This window comes from Halichoerus grypus, chromosome 8 (genome assembly GCF_964656455.1).
Source record: "Halichoerus grypus chromosome 8, mHalGry1.hap1.1, whole genome shotgun sequence".
NCBI classification, from domain to species: domain Eukaryota; kingdom Metazoa; phylum Chordata; class Mammalia; order Carnivora; family Phocidae; genus Halichoerus; species Halichoerus grypus.
The window spans coordinates 17564757-17578699 of record NC_135719.1 but is presented as its reverse complement, the minus strand read 5'-3'; positions in this window follow the sequence as shown (position 1 = coordinate 17578699).

Here is a 13943-nt window from a genome sequence, read left to right as displayed (position 1 = left end):
CCATCGCAGGACTCAGTCTCACCACCGTGAGATCATGACCTGAGCCAAAATCAAGAGTTGGATGCCCAACTGACTGAGCCACCCAGGCACCCTGTGACTCACTTCTTTCACTTGGCATAACATTTTCAAGTTTTATTCATGTTGTAGCTTGTATCAGTCCTTTATGTGGCCAAATAATACTCCACTGAATGGATGTACCACATTTGTATATCCATTTATCTGTTGATGGACATTTGGGTTGTTTCTACCTTTAGGCTATTAAGAATAATGCTGCTAAATGTCTGCAATAGCCAAACTATGGAGAGAGCCAAGATGTCCTTCAACAGATGAATGGATAAAGAAGATGTGGTATATATATACAATGGAATATTATACAGCCATCAAAAAACCCCCCGAAATCTTGCCATTTGCAACGATGTGGATGGAACTGGAGGGTATTATGCTAAGTGAAATAAGTCAATCAGAGAAAGACATGTATCATATGATCTCACTGATGTGAGGAATTCTTAATCTCAAGAAACAAACTGAGGGTTGCTGGAGTGGTGGGGGTGGAAGAGATGGGGTGACTGGGTGATAGACATTGGGGAGGGTATGGGCTGTGGTGAGCGCTGTGAATTGTGTAAGACTGTTGAATCACAGACCTGTACCTCTGAAACAAATAATACATTATATGTTTAAAAAAAAAAAAAAGAAGCTAGTAGGAAGGGAAAAATGAAGGGGAGGGGAATCGGAGGGGAAGACGAACCATGAGAGACTATGGACTCTGAGAAACAAACTGAGGGTTCTAGAGGGGATGGGGGTGGTGGGGAGGGGTTAGCCTGGTGATGGGTATTAAAGAGGGCATGTACTGCATGGTGCACTGGGTGTTATACGCGAACAATGAATCATGGAACACTACATCAAAAACTAATGATGCAATGTATGGTGATTAACATAACATAAAAAAAAAAATAGTATTGCTATAGGGGCACCTGGGAGGCTCAGTCAGTTAAGCATCTGCCTTTGGCTCAGGTCATGATCCCAGGATCCAAGTATCGAGCCGTGCTGGGAGCTTCCTGCTCAGTGGGGAGCCTGCTTCTTCCTTCCCTTCTGCCTGCCACTCTCCCTGCTTGTGCTCTCTCTCTTTCTCTCTCTCAGTCTGTCAAGTAAATAAATAAAATCTGCTGCTATAAATGTTCATGTACAAGTTTATGTGGGAACATATGATTTCATTTCTCTTGGATATATATATATATGGGTGGAATTGCTGGGTCATAGGATAACTATGTCTAATCATTTGGTGAAGTGCCAGAGTATTTTCCAAAGTGGTTGCCCCATTTTACATTTCCACTAGCAGTTTATGAGGCTTCCAATTTCTTCTCATCCTTGCCACCACTTGCTATTATTTTTGATTCTAGCTATCCTAGTGGGTATGAAGTGATATCTTATTGTGGTTTTGATTTGCATTTCCCTGATGGCTAATGATGTTGAGCAACATTTTTGTGTGCTTATTAGTCATTTGAATTTCTTACTTGTGGAAATGTCTATTCAAATCCTATGCCCATTTTCAACTGGGTTATTTGTGTGTGTGTTTTTTAAATTCTTGAGTTGTAAGAGTTCTTTATACAAGAACCTTATGAGATATATGATTTGCAAATACCCAGTCATTTCTCATTATTCATGGATTCCATATTTGCAAATTTGCCTACACACTGAAATTTATTTGTAGCCCCAAGTCAATACTTGTGGTACTTTCACATTCAAATGTGCAGAATGGCAAAAAATTTGAGTTGCCTGGTGTACAATTCCTAGATGAGATGACAATAAAGCAACCTTCTGCTTTTTTGTTTCAGCTCTCATACTGTAAAAAGGTTTCCTTTTTTTTTTTTTTTTTGGTCGATTTAGTGTCAGAATTTTTTTTCTTTTCTTTTTTTTTTTTTATATTTTTGGGCTTTTTGTCGGTCACTTTGCTGTTTAAAATAACTTTCAAGTGTAATGCTGAAATGCTGTTTAGTGTTTGTAAGCACAAGAAAGCTGTGATGTGCCTTAAGGAGAAAATATATGTGTTAGATAAGCTTTATTCAGACATGCATTATATTGCTGTTGGCTATGTTCAATGTTAGGGAATCAACAGTATATATTTAAAATGTTGTCTTTAAATGGAAACACACACAAAAAGGGTTATGAATTGATTGGTTGATAAAAATGTTGTGACCAGAGGCTTGCAGGAAACTAATCCTGTATTTTCCTTAGGAGCAACAAGTCACTATTTGCTAATCAGTATTTGCAGTAACTTTATAGAACACAGTTACTATGAATAATGAGAATCAAATATATTTTCTCTCATTTTTTTGGGTTGCCTTTTTATTTTCTTGATGGTATGCTTCAAAACATAAATATTTTTAATTTTGATGAAGACCAATCTATTTTTTTCTTTTGTTGTTTGTACTTTTGGTGTCATGCCTAAGAGTCCTTTACCAAACCCAAGGTCATGAAGTTTTACTCCCATGTTTTCTTCTAAGAGTCTTCTATTTTTAGCTCTTACATTTAGGTCTTTGGCCTATCTTGAGTTAATTTTTGTATACGGTGTGAAGTTAGGGTCCAGTTTCATTCTTTTGCGTGTGGTTATTCAGTTGTCCCAGCACCCTTTGTTTGAAAATACTATTCTTTCCCTATTGCATGGTCTTGGCACTGATGTTGAAAATCAGTTGACCATAAATGTAAGGATTTATTTCTGGACTCTCAGTTCTTTTCCAACCATCTATATCTATTATGCAAGTTCCAAACTGTCTTATTTACTGTTGCTCTATATATTAGTAAGTTTTGAAGTAGGGAAGTGTGAGTCTTCCTACTTTGCTCTTCTTTTCTAAGATTGTTTTTGGTGTTCTGGTTCCTTTACAATTCCATATGAATTTTAGAAGGAACTTGTTAATTTCTATAAAGAAGTCAGCTGGAATTGTGACGAGGGTTGCACTGAATCTGTAGACCATTTTAGGGAATACTGCCATCAGAACAATGTTTAAGTCTTCCTGATCATGAACATGGGATAATTTTTTCCAATTAGGTAGATCTTCTTTATTCTTTCTGCAGAGTTTCGTAGTTTCCAGAGTATAAGTTTTACACTTTTCTTAAATTTATTCCCAAGTATTAAAAAAAAAATCAATTTCCCAATTGTTCACTGCAGCCCATCCATTCTTAATTGTTTATTATCTTTCAGTCGTGTTCTGTTCTTTCATGTCTCTGAACCCTTATAAATACTGTTCCCTCTGCCTGGAAAGTTTCCAACCCCAAGCCTCATTGTTGAATTCTTATGTATTATTTAAGACTCATTTCTTCCTCTATAAAGCATTCAGTGATTCTTTTCACTATATTTCTTCTTTTAAAAAAAGGACAAAGGAATTAGAAGTTGATTATATTTTCCTTTATAAAATTTAAGTATTAAGATAGTCTAACTCAGTAATTGAGAGTATGGATTTTTTGATCAGTGGGTCTAAATCCCACTTCTACCATTACCTTTAATTTTGGGCAAGTTACTTGACCTCTCTAAACCTCAGTTTTCTTATCTATAAAACAAGGTCAAAGTGTGTAACATTTTGCATCAATTTCCTTATTTCACAGGCCTGTTGAGAGATTTATATGTATTAATATGGGTAAAGCACTTAGAACAGTTCTTGGCCTATAGTAACTCTTTTTAATATCTACTCAATTCTGAAACCCATGCTGTTTTCACCAGTCTATGTTGTTCACATAACTGTGGTTGATAAATATTTGTTATTGGAAAAGCTATGGTAATGGGGATGGTAGGAGTTATGGTGGCAGCTGTTTTAGCTGGAACTCAGTTCTGAAGGAGAATATCAAATGCCTTTCTTTTCTAATGAAAGTATCAGGATAAGATCCAATTGCCTCATCATAAGCCAAATGTCAAGCTTTTCCAGCCTTCCTCTGAGAGCTGTCTTATTGGAAATGACTGCCCTTTCATTAAATATACTTTTATGCTACAATTTCTTGATTTTTTTTTATTGTCAGCTATACTGAGAATTCAAATGGCTATTACAAGTGAGTAAAATCTGCAGACCATAAATGCTTTGAGGTCTAGTTCTGAGTATTATTCACTTTCCATGAATATCTTAGCACCTAGTAGTACCATGGACACAATGAGATTTAAGTAAAGAGCCCTAGATATAAAATTTGTAAGAATATTCTCAAGAGCATATCATATGAAAGTGTGGTAGAAAATATGCCTTTTCATAAAGAAATCAAATTTCTTTCATGGTCTTTATAATCGTCTCATTTTCTTAATAAACCTAAGACCTCAGAAAATGTTCTTTGTCCCTGTTCAAATGAGCAAGTTGCTGTAAAAATTATAACCAATTAGGCTCATTTATAAAATATATTTGATTTACACTGACTGTGTATGATTTATACCAAGATCTATCAAAACGACTTTGCCTCTCTTTTGGACGGCAAATCACAAGGATGTGCCAAAAGGGGTCTTATCATTATGTGCTACAAATGTTATGGAGAATGTATTTTAGAAATAACTTAAAACAACTTTGACTTTGGAATCAAATTTCAAAATAGCATGTCCAATGTATTCATGAATTTAGTAAATACATTTAGGTAAACATTTGTCCACTGTTTTTCTTACTTTTTTTTTTTTAAAAAAAAAACTAGGGCACTAGACTTATTTATACCTCTCTAGCTGGCTAGGGCTCCATGGATTATGGATTAGGGATTATGTTTACGTAAACCAGTTGAGCCTATATTTTCCTAGAGTATCATACCACTGGGAACTTGAATCTTGTGAGTGGTGTAACCAATATAAGTGGCTTTTATACCTCTGAGATACATTCACTCCTTCCTCGGGTACTCCTGCCCACTCATGTATACATTTCTCTACTTTCCGTGTTCTCAAGGTGTTCTGATTCACTGAAACATCATTTCCTATGGCATTTTTTTTCTTTTCTAGTCCAAAGATTAATTTACAATGATCAGGTTAAATCACTTCTCAAAAAGATGTTTGTATACCTAATGTCATATCTTAGTAGGTTGTTAACAGCAGTAAAGAACTAGAACATTAGGTTTTGCCTTACAGTTATTCTTGTAGCCCTGGAACAAACCCCAGAGATCGTTTGATGCAGATTTCTTGCATTCATTCATTCATTCATTCTCCCATCAAAAATAGTTATTGTTGCATGTCCTGTGCCAGGTGTTCTTCAGGGCTCTGAAGACACATTGATAAATGAGATATATATATATATAGAGAGAGAGAGAGAGAGAGAGAACCTATTTTGTTTAGTTAGTTATTTACTTCTAGGGGCCTGTTTTCCCACTAGACTGTACATATTATGAAGGCAGAGACCATGTTTGTTTTGTTCCTCTTGTCATATCCTGCTCCTGATACTGTCACTTTTATTTATTTATTTATTTATTTATTTATTTATTTATTTATTTATTTAGAGGCAGAGAGGGGGGAGAGAGAGTCTTTTTTTATTTTTTTAATTTTCAATTAACTAACACATAGTGTATTACTAGTTTCAGAGATAGAGTTCAGGGATTCATCAGTCTTATATTGACCTGGGTGCTCATTACATCCCGTGCCCTCCTTAATGTCCAGCACCTAGTTACCTCATCCCCACACCCCCATCCCTTCCAGCAACCCTCAGTCTGTTTCCTATGATTAAGAGTCTCTTATGCTTTGTTTCCCTCTCTGATTTTGTCTTATTTTATTTTTCCCTCCTTTCCCCTATGCTCCTCTGTTTTGTTTCCTAAGTTCCACATATGAGTGAAATCATATAATTGTTTTTCTCTGATTGATTTATTTCATTTAGCATAATACCCTCTAGTTCCATCCACATCATTGCAAATGGCAAGATTTCATTTTTTTGATGGCTGAGTAATATTCCATTGTATATATATACCATATCTTCTTTATCCATTCATTTGTTGATGGACATCTGGGCTCTTTCCATAGTTTGGCTATTGTGGACATTGCTGCTATAAACATCGGGGTGCCAGTGCCCCTTCGGATACATTTGTTTCTTTGGGGTAAATACCTAGTAGTGCAATTGCTGGGTCGTAGGGTAGCTGTATTTTCAACTTTTTGAGGAACCTCCATACTGTTTTCCAGAGTGGCTGCACCAGCTTGCATTCCCACCAACAGTGTGAGAGGGTTCCTCTTTCTCCGCATCCTTGCCAACATGTCATTTCCTGACTTGTTAATTTTAGCCATTCTGACTGGTGTGAGGTGGTATCTCATTGTGGTTTTGATTTGTATTTGCCTAATGCCGAGCATCTTTTCATGTGTCTGTTGGCCATTTGTATGTCTTCTTCGGAAAAATGTCTGTTCATGTCTTCTGCCCGTTTCTTGATTGGATTATTTATTCTTTGGGTGTTATGTTTGATAAGTTCTTTATGGATTTTGGATACTAGCCCTTTATCTGATAGATCATTTGCAAATATCTTCTCCCATTCTGTCCGTTGTCTTTTGGTTTTGTCAGCTGTTTCCTTTGCTGTGTGAAAGCTTTTTATCTTGATGAAGTCCCAATAGTTCATTTTTGCCTTTGTTTCCCTTGCTTTTGGCGATGTGTCTAGCAAGAAGTTGCTGCAGCCGAGGTTGAAGAGTTGCTGCCTGTGTTCTCCTCTAGGATTTTGATGGATTTCTGTCTCACATTTAGGTCTTTCATCCATTTGGAGTCTATTTTTTGTATGGTGTAAGGAAATGGTCCAGTTTCATTCTTTTGCATGTGGCTGTCCAATTTTCCAAGACCATTTGTTGAAGAGACTGTCATTTTTCCGTTGGATATTCTTTCCTGCTTTATCAAAGATTAGTTGGCCATAGAGTTGAGGGTACATTTCAGGGTTCTCTATTCTGTTCCATTGATCTATGTGTCTGTTTTTGTGCCAGTACCATACTGTCTTGATGATGACAGCTTTGTAATAGAACTTGATGTCCGGAATTGTGATGCCACAGTTTTTAGTTTTCTTTTTCAACATTCTTTTGGCTATTCAGGGTCTTTTCTGATTCCATGCAAATTTTAGGATTATTTGTTCCAGCTCTGTGAAAAATGTTGATGGTGTTTGGATAGGGATTGCCTTGAATGTATAGATTGCTCTAGGTAGCATAGACATTTTAACAATATTTTTTCTTCCAAACTGTGAGCATGGAATGTTTTTCCATTTTTTTGTGTCTTCCTCAGTTTCTTTCATGAGTATTCTATAGTTTTCTGAGTACAGATCCTATGCCTCTTTTGTTAGATTTATTCCTAGGTATCTTATGGTTTTGGGTGCCGTTGTTAATGGGATCGATTCCTTAATTTCTCTTTCTTCTGCCTCATTGTTAGTGTATAGAAATGCAGCTGATTTCTGTGCATTGATTTTATATTCTGCCACTTTGCTGAATTCCTGTATGAGGTCTAGCAATTTTGGGGTGGAGTCTTTTGGGTTTTCCATGTAGACTATTGTGTCATCTGCGAAGAGTGAGAGTTTGACTTCTTTGCTGATTCAGGTGCCTTTTATTTCTTTTTGTTGTCTGATTGCTGAGGCTAGGACTTCTAGTACTGTTTTGAACAGCAGTGGTGATAGTGGACATCCCTGCCGTGTTCCTGACCTTAGGGGGAAAGCTCTCTGTTTTTCCCTGTTGAGAATTACATTCATTGTGGGTTTTTCATAAATGGCTTTTATGATATTGAAGTATGTTCCCTCTATCCCTACACTGTGAAGAGTTTTAATCCAGAAAGGATGCTGTACTTTGGGGAGAGAGAGAATCTTAAGCAGGCTCCACACCCAGCATGGAGCCCAACATGGGGATCAATCTCACAACCCTGAGATCATGACTTAAGCTGGAATCAAGAGTTAGTCGCTTAACTGACTGAGCCACTCGGGCACCCCAGTGATATTGTCACTTTTAAATAATTTGTTGATTGAATGACTTGGCAGTCCATGGAGAATTACTCAATTTCATATATTTAAAGAACTGAAAAAGGAAAACAATTATTCTGTAACTTATTAGGAAGAGGGCAAATTGGGCCTAAAATGGGAGCAGTGTTATCCATACTTATTTGTTAAACTCTTTAGCTATTTTTGGTGGAAAACTTGAAAAAAGAATATTAGAACTGGGAGTGCCTTAGTAATCAACTAGTAAAATCCCTCCCTCCCTTTCTGGTGAGGTTAGAAAAATTAAGCTCCCACACACGCAATGATTTGGGACTTTAACCTTGGTTTTTAAGAGCACCAGATCTTTGATCATTTTACTACACTGTGACCCTGTGTGAGGATCACTTCAAAAGTGTGATTCTGTTTTGTTTTTTAGCCTTTAGACACCAAGGTGAAATTATATCTCCCTAGATAAAGATCTTAGCCCTGGAGAGATCCTTAAGCAAATCAGGATAATCAAATGTGGCAGATGTTAGTTGGCATCATATTTCAGGAAGAAATAACTTGAGTTGGCTGAGTCCTAGAGCTTATACTTGTCTCTTGCATGAAAATGTTGCATGAAAATGTGTTGGGGCTTTGACATGTGTGGCAACCAGTTCTCAAAAGAGTGAGTCACACCTCCTCCTACTCTGCAACTGTCAGTTCTGGCTTTTGGCAAAAGGTTGGAAACACTGCAGTCACGTGGCTTGGTTTGCTAAGAGAGAAGAGGCATGAGCAGGGGGTAGGCAGCACTAGAGGAAAGTCAGGAAGAATATGGGACAAAATGAGGGTAATAATGGAACCCCAGAGAAGGGAGCTGACCATTGGACATGGATCCAAGAAGGAATGAGGCTAATCCACAGAATTTTCTAAGACCTTTCAGTTTTAATTCTTGCAGAGAGAAGAGAGAGGTATGGTTTTGAAAAATGTTGAGTATCTAAAGGTTTTTAGAGTGGGTTGCATTATCCAGGGAAATTGTATGCAGGCCAATAAGGAGAGAACAGGAATGGGGCAGGCAAATTGGTTCTAGACAGAAAAATGGGAAGCAAGGTAGACCCCCTTTCAGGGAATAGTGCTTCGGGTTGACCTTCACTGGATGGTATCTTAGGAGTGCTTGGCCATCCCTTTGTCCCCTGGAGCAATGAATTTATTCCACTCTTGCTGCTCATGGGGCACACTGTTAGGCTATGGCTACTTTCATCAGTTTCCTCATTGATTGGTTCTAGGGGAGGGTTATGGCAGGGGTACTCTGCCAAATAGCTAAGGTAGGGCTAGGGTGTTGTTAAGAGCTAACAATGTAGCTCAAACAATAATCCTGAAACATTTTGAACTGAGGCTTCTATGACTACTGATATATGAGGTCACCTGAGTCGGGATCTTGGGGGAAGGTATGAATTTTTGAAAACATAAAAGATAGATATGAACAAGGAAAGAAATTTGTATATGTACAGAAGCAAGTAGTAATGGCAACTTTTAGCTGCCATGGAGCAAGGTGGAGTGGGGAAACAGAAGAGGAGTGAACGACAAAAAGGCAATTTGTATTCATATTCAGAGTAAGGCTGAGTTCTGACTCAGGCAGGAACAGACATTTCTGAGTAGAACCAATACATATTACATGACTTTTGAAGAGGGAAAGGAACCACAATGATGAGACAGGACACATAACATAAAAGTAACAGTTCATCACACTTGTATGGACTTTCAGTGTTTATAGTTGCTTTCATTTACTTTCTCCATTTTTCCTTGTACAAAACATGGCATTATTTTGTTTTTATTTCATAGATGAGGACGTTGAGCCTCAGAGTCATATATATATATATATATTCATCCAAGGCTATGCAAATACTGAATCAGGAATTAAATTCAGGTCTTCTGATCCCAAATTCTGAGTTTTTCTTTCTAGATTATACAGCTTCACTCCAGTGAAGTCTGTGCATTGCTCTGGGTGATCTTGGCTAAGGTCATTGCTATGTCGATCAGTATTGTATCTGCAATCCCTAGTCTGATGCCTGGCATGTGGTAGGCACTTAGTCCATGTGTTTAAGGGAAGAATAAACAAATAAATGGGGTGAGAAATATAGATGATGTTTAGTGGTGATGTGAATTAGGCATCTGTCCCAGTAAACTCCACTCCTAGAGATACTTTGTGCTTTTTCATCCACCACCACTGTTGGCTACATGACTCTCTCCTTTTTAGTTACAAAGAGAAAGAAAACACAAGGAGGGGTATGGGCAACTAAGCCAGAGTTCAACTAGTATCTGCCTCAAATTTTGGTTAAATGTTAGCTCATATTAAACTACATCATGGATCAACATTATCTTTCCTACATTAAACATCACTGATCCAGAACATCTGCCAGATCATATAATATTTTTGGTTTTTTCCTTCTAACCTAGTGAAATAGAGTGATAGCTTTGTTCATTTTACTAATACCTTTGCCTTATTTTGTTTGCATTAAATATTCCTTAATGTTATTGTATAATAATACATATATTTTTGGCATTTTAATGTTGTTCTGTGTTGAAATCTCCTTGGGAAAAGGAAGCTTGTTTTCTGCTTCTTCTATTTTTCCCACAATTCTGAATACAATGCTGAAGCACTTAGTTGGCTTTTAGTAAGTACCCGCTGGTAAAGTAATTTTCTGAAGAGAAAGTGAATTATTCTCTTTAATTTTGTTCTTGTCTGTCATTGCATAATAAAAATTGTACATGCCATAGAAGTATGACTTTGCCTATTATGGGGGGAACCTGGTTTTGATATCAGACACAACTAGGTTTTCATACCTGCCCATCACTTAAATACCTGTGGGAAATTTTACAATACTTGGGGTTTGTCATCTGTGAATGGGAATGATAGTTCCTATCTTATAGGGTAATTATGGTAATTACATGAGTGAATAGATGAGAAACCACCAGAATACTGTACAACATATAGTAGGCATTCCATCTTCCTTCTATTCTACTCTTAAATAGTATTTTGTGGGAACGACCAGTTTTAACCTTAAAGTCTGTAATTCTGGACAAGCAACTCAACTTCTTCAAATTCAGTTTTCTGTAAAATGAGACCAAGAAAGAGGATCAAACAGAATAGTTAATGAGAATGAATTTTGTAAACTGCAAATTCTTATACAAATGAAAGATATTTACTATCATCCATATTTTATTGACTATGATGAGGCACTAAGAAAGATTGTTTCCAGTTTTTTTTCTTCTTTGAGTAGAGGAAACTTGCCCAATGACTTAAAGTTTTCCAACCTAACTTAGTTTTAGAGAACCTGGCCTTGAAGTAGAGTATTTTCCTTTATCTCTTGGTCACAGAGTCTAATTATGGTGAAATCCCGATTGTTGTCATATACATTCTTTAGTAGGAATGTTAAAAATAGTATCTGCTGTTGTTTGCAGCAAATACCAGTCTTTTTTTTTTTTTTTTTGCTACTAACTATACCTTTTAATCTATTGACATAATTCCAGAACCACTTTTTCTCTCCCTTTCACCATACCTTCTAAAAATGATTTTTGTAGTTGATCATAGTAACAAACACATAAAAACTAATAGATATCAGACACGTTGTAAAACATGCATTTGTAAGCTTTAATTTCAGGAATGGAATGGTCAAAACTCATAACAGTTATTAGTAAGAAACATGAAAAGAAGGTGGATACATAATGCACATTTTCTTAAGATGTTACAGGGAAGGCTTGTGCATGATGCAAATGCAAGGTTAGTATTAGGCTTAGCTCTCTTTCTGAACTCAAAAGGCAGTGTGAATATTTGGCTTCCATTCACTGAACTTCCAGAACCTCCTTAGCAAGATTCATCTTTTCACATGGGGGCATTAATCAAGGCAAATTCCATCACAACTGTTGCCACACATTGCTTGCCATGTGCTGTGTAGTTAGTTTACCCAGAGCCTATTTCAAAGGACTATAATTTCAGTATTTCATCACTTCAGTATTTCATCTGTCATTCTGGCAATATTTGATGCCTCTTTTATCCTTCAGGTTTTTTTTTTCTCCATATAAACTATTAATATATATGAAAATGCATGTGTCTCTCTTAGACTCTCATTACCATCTTGCCTGCACTGCTAGTTTTGCATGCAGCCTTGCAGTAAATTCAGTGTGGATGGTCTTAGTAAGTTATGGAAAAGCCAAATGTGATTGGACAGATTCATAAAATGTAGTTAGGTTGTACACTACTGAATATATATTTCTTTCTCCTTCCTCTACACCCACACACAAGGCAGTGTGTTTGCATATATACATACTCTATGGGAGAAGTCTTGGCCACCCATAAATAAGTTGATAAAGTCCAGGAGTCACATAGTACTTACCAGGCATTGAGTTGCAGCTCATGAATCAGCATGAGCTAACTATAAATAAATGGCCATGGGCTCATTACTGTGCTGGTTATGGGCCTTTTCCAGTGATTGGTTTTTAATCTAAAAATAGGGACCAGTGGGCTGTTTCAAATATTTCATGTCAAGGGAGTAAATGTCCATAATCAGCTGCCTCCTTTTTTTCTTCTTGAATCAGGACTTACTGTTAATACATGATAGCTAGGAAAAATGGTTGGCTCCAGGATTTTTAAGTTATAATGTCACCTCAGATGCCAGAGCACAGATCCTTACATGACCTTGCATTAATTGATTTATCATCCCTGTGTTCCTCTTTACTAATGTTCTGAAATGAATTTGCAAGCATGTCATAATGTCATAAAATTAATCTCAGCTAGCTAGCTGATCGGTTTAGTTTACTTTTCCCATTACATTTTTCATGATTCGTAACTTCTGCTTTCTTGCACAGTGTATTTGTCAGAACCCTTTTGGTTGCAAGTGACAGAAATGCAATTTTAAGTGGTTTAAACAGAATTACTGATTGACTTCCTTCATCTGATGGTGTTACAACCAAGAAGAGGGTGTTGGAGAGCAGCCATGTGACCTCCCTTTCTTACAAAGGAGAATCTTACTTATCCCTTTTTAAAAATTTACCATTTCTCAATCTGCCACATCTTCTTTTGGGTTCTCCAGAGCTTTTATCCTAGAATAGCCCTTTGTATGAGAACTTTCATATAGAGGAAACAGATAGTGGTGAGATAAAGATTTTCCTTGCTTCCTTCTGTGGGAGGAAACAGATCATCTTTTCATATTCTAACAAAGGCCTGTTGGGTTTAAATCAGTTAAGCTTATTAGGCACAGTCTGTAAGGAACTAAAATGAGGCTTTCTCTTCCCCCACCCCTTTTAAGATGATGTAATCAAAATTCTAAAGGACATTCCAGTTCCACAAGACTATGTGGTTATACATAGTTCTTACGTCTATTGGAATTACGTTTACTACTTAGTTTCCAGAGCAGTTCTAAAAACAATTTGATGAAAACAGTAATTTTGTTGACTGATATTCTTTTGTACTCCCTGTTACATTCTTTCCCTTCCCATACCATTTTCAGGTTCTGTCATAATATTATTTGGTTTATGAAGACAGATCAGTAGATGGAGAACATATATATATATATATATATATATATATATATATATATATATATATATATATATATATATACCACACGCTTTTCTTCCGTGGGCTTGGTATCCTTTGTCAATAAAGAAAAAGACCTCTACCTCCATCTTATAGCCTTGGTGTTAGTCCCTAACAGATGCCTTCTCATTGTCTCTTGGTCAGGAGTCACCATTTGTATCCCTAGCTAAGGAATCCTTCTAGTATGGATAACTCATTGTAGAGTTGTTTGATAATCACTCTTCAACTTACACCTGCTTCACATTTGGACTTTAATTCTTAGACCAGATGGTCTCACATGGGATTTTGCTTCATTTTGAGTTTCCTTGTGTAGCTGGGGCCTTTATATAAATCCAGGTAGGGATTCAGATATATCTAATGAACTGGTGGGACAGCCTGCCAGGAGACTATTTGGATGGACCGGTTTGGATGAGATTTTCCTTTTCTCCTTTTCCTTTTGTTTTGTTGTTGTTGCTGGAAGATACTGAGGAAGTATATATTTGATATGGAAGCCTAGGGAATGAAAGAATAAGGA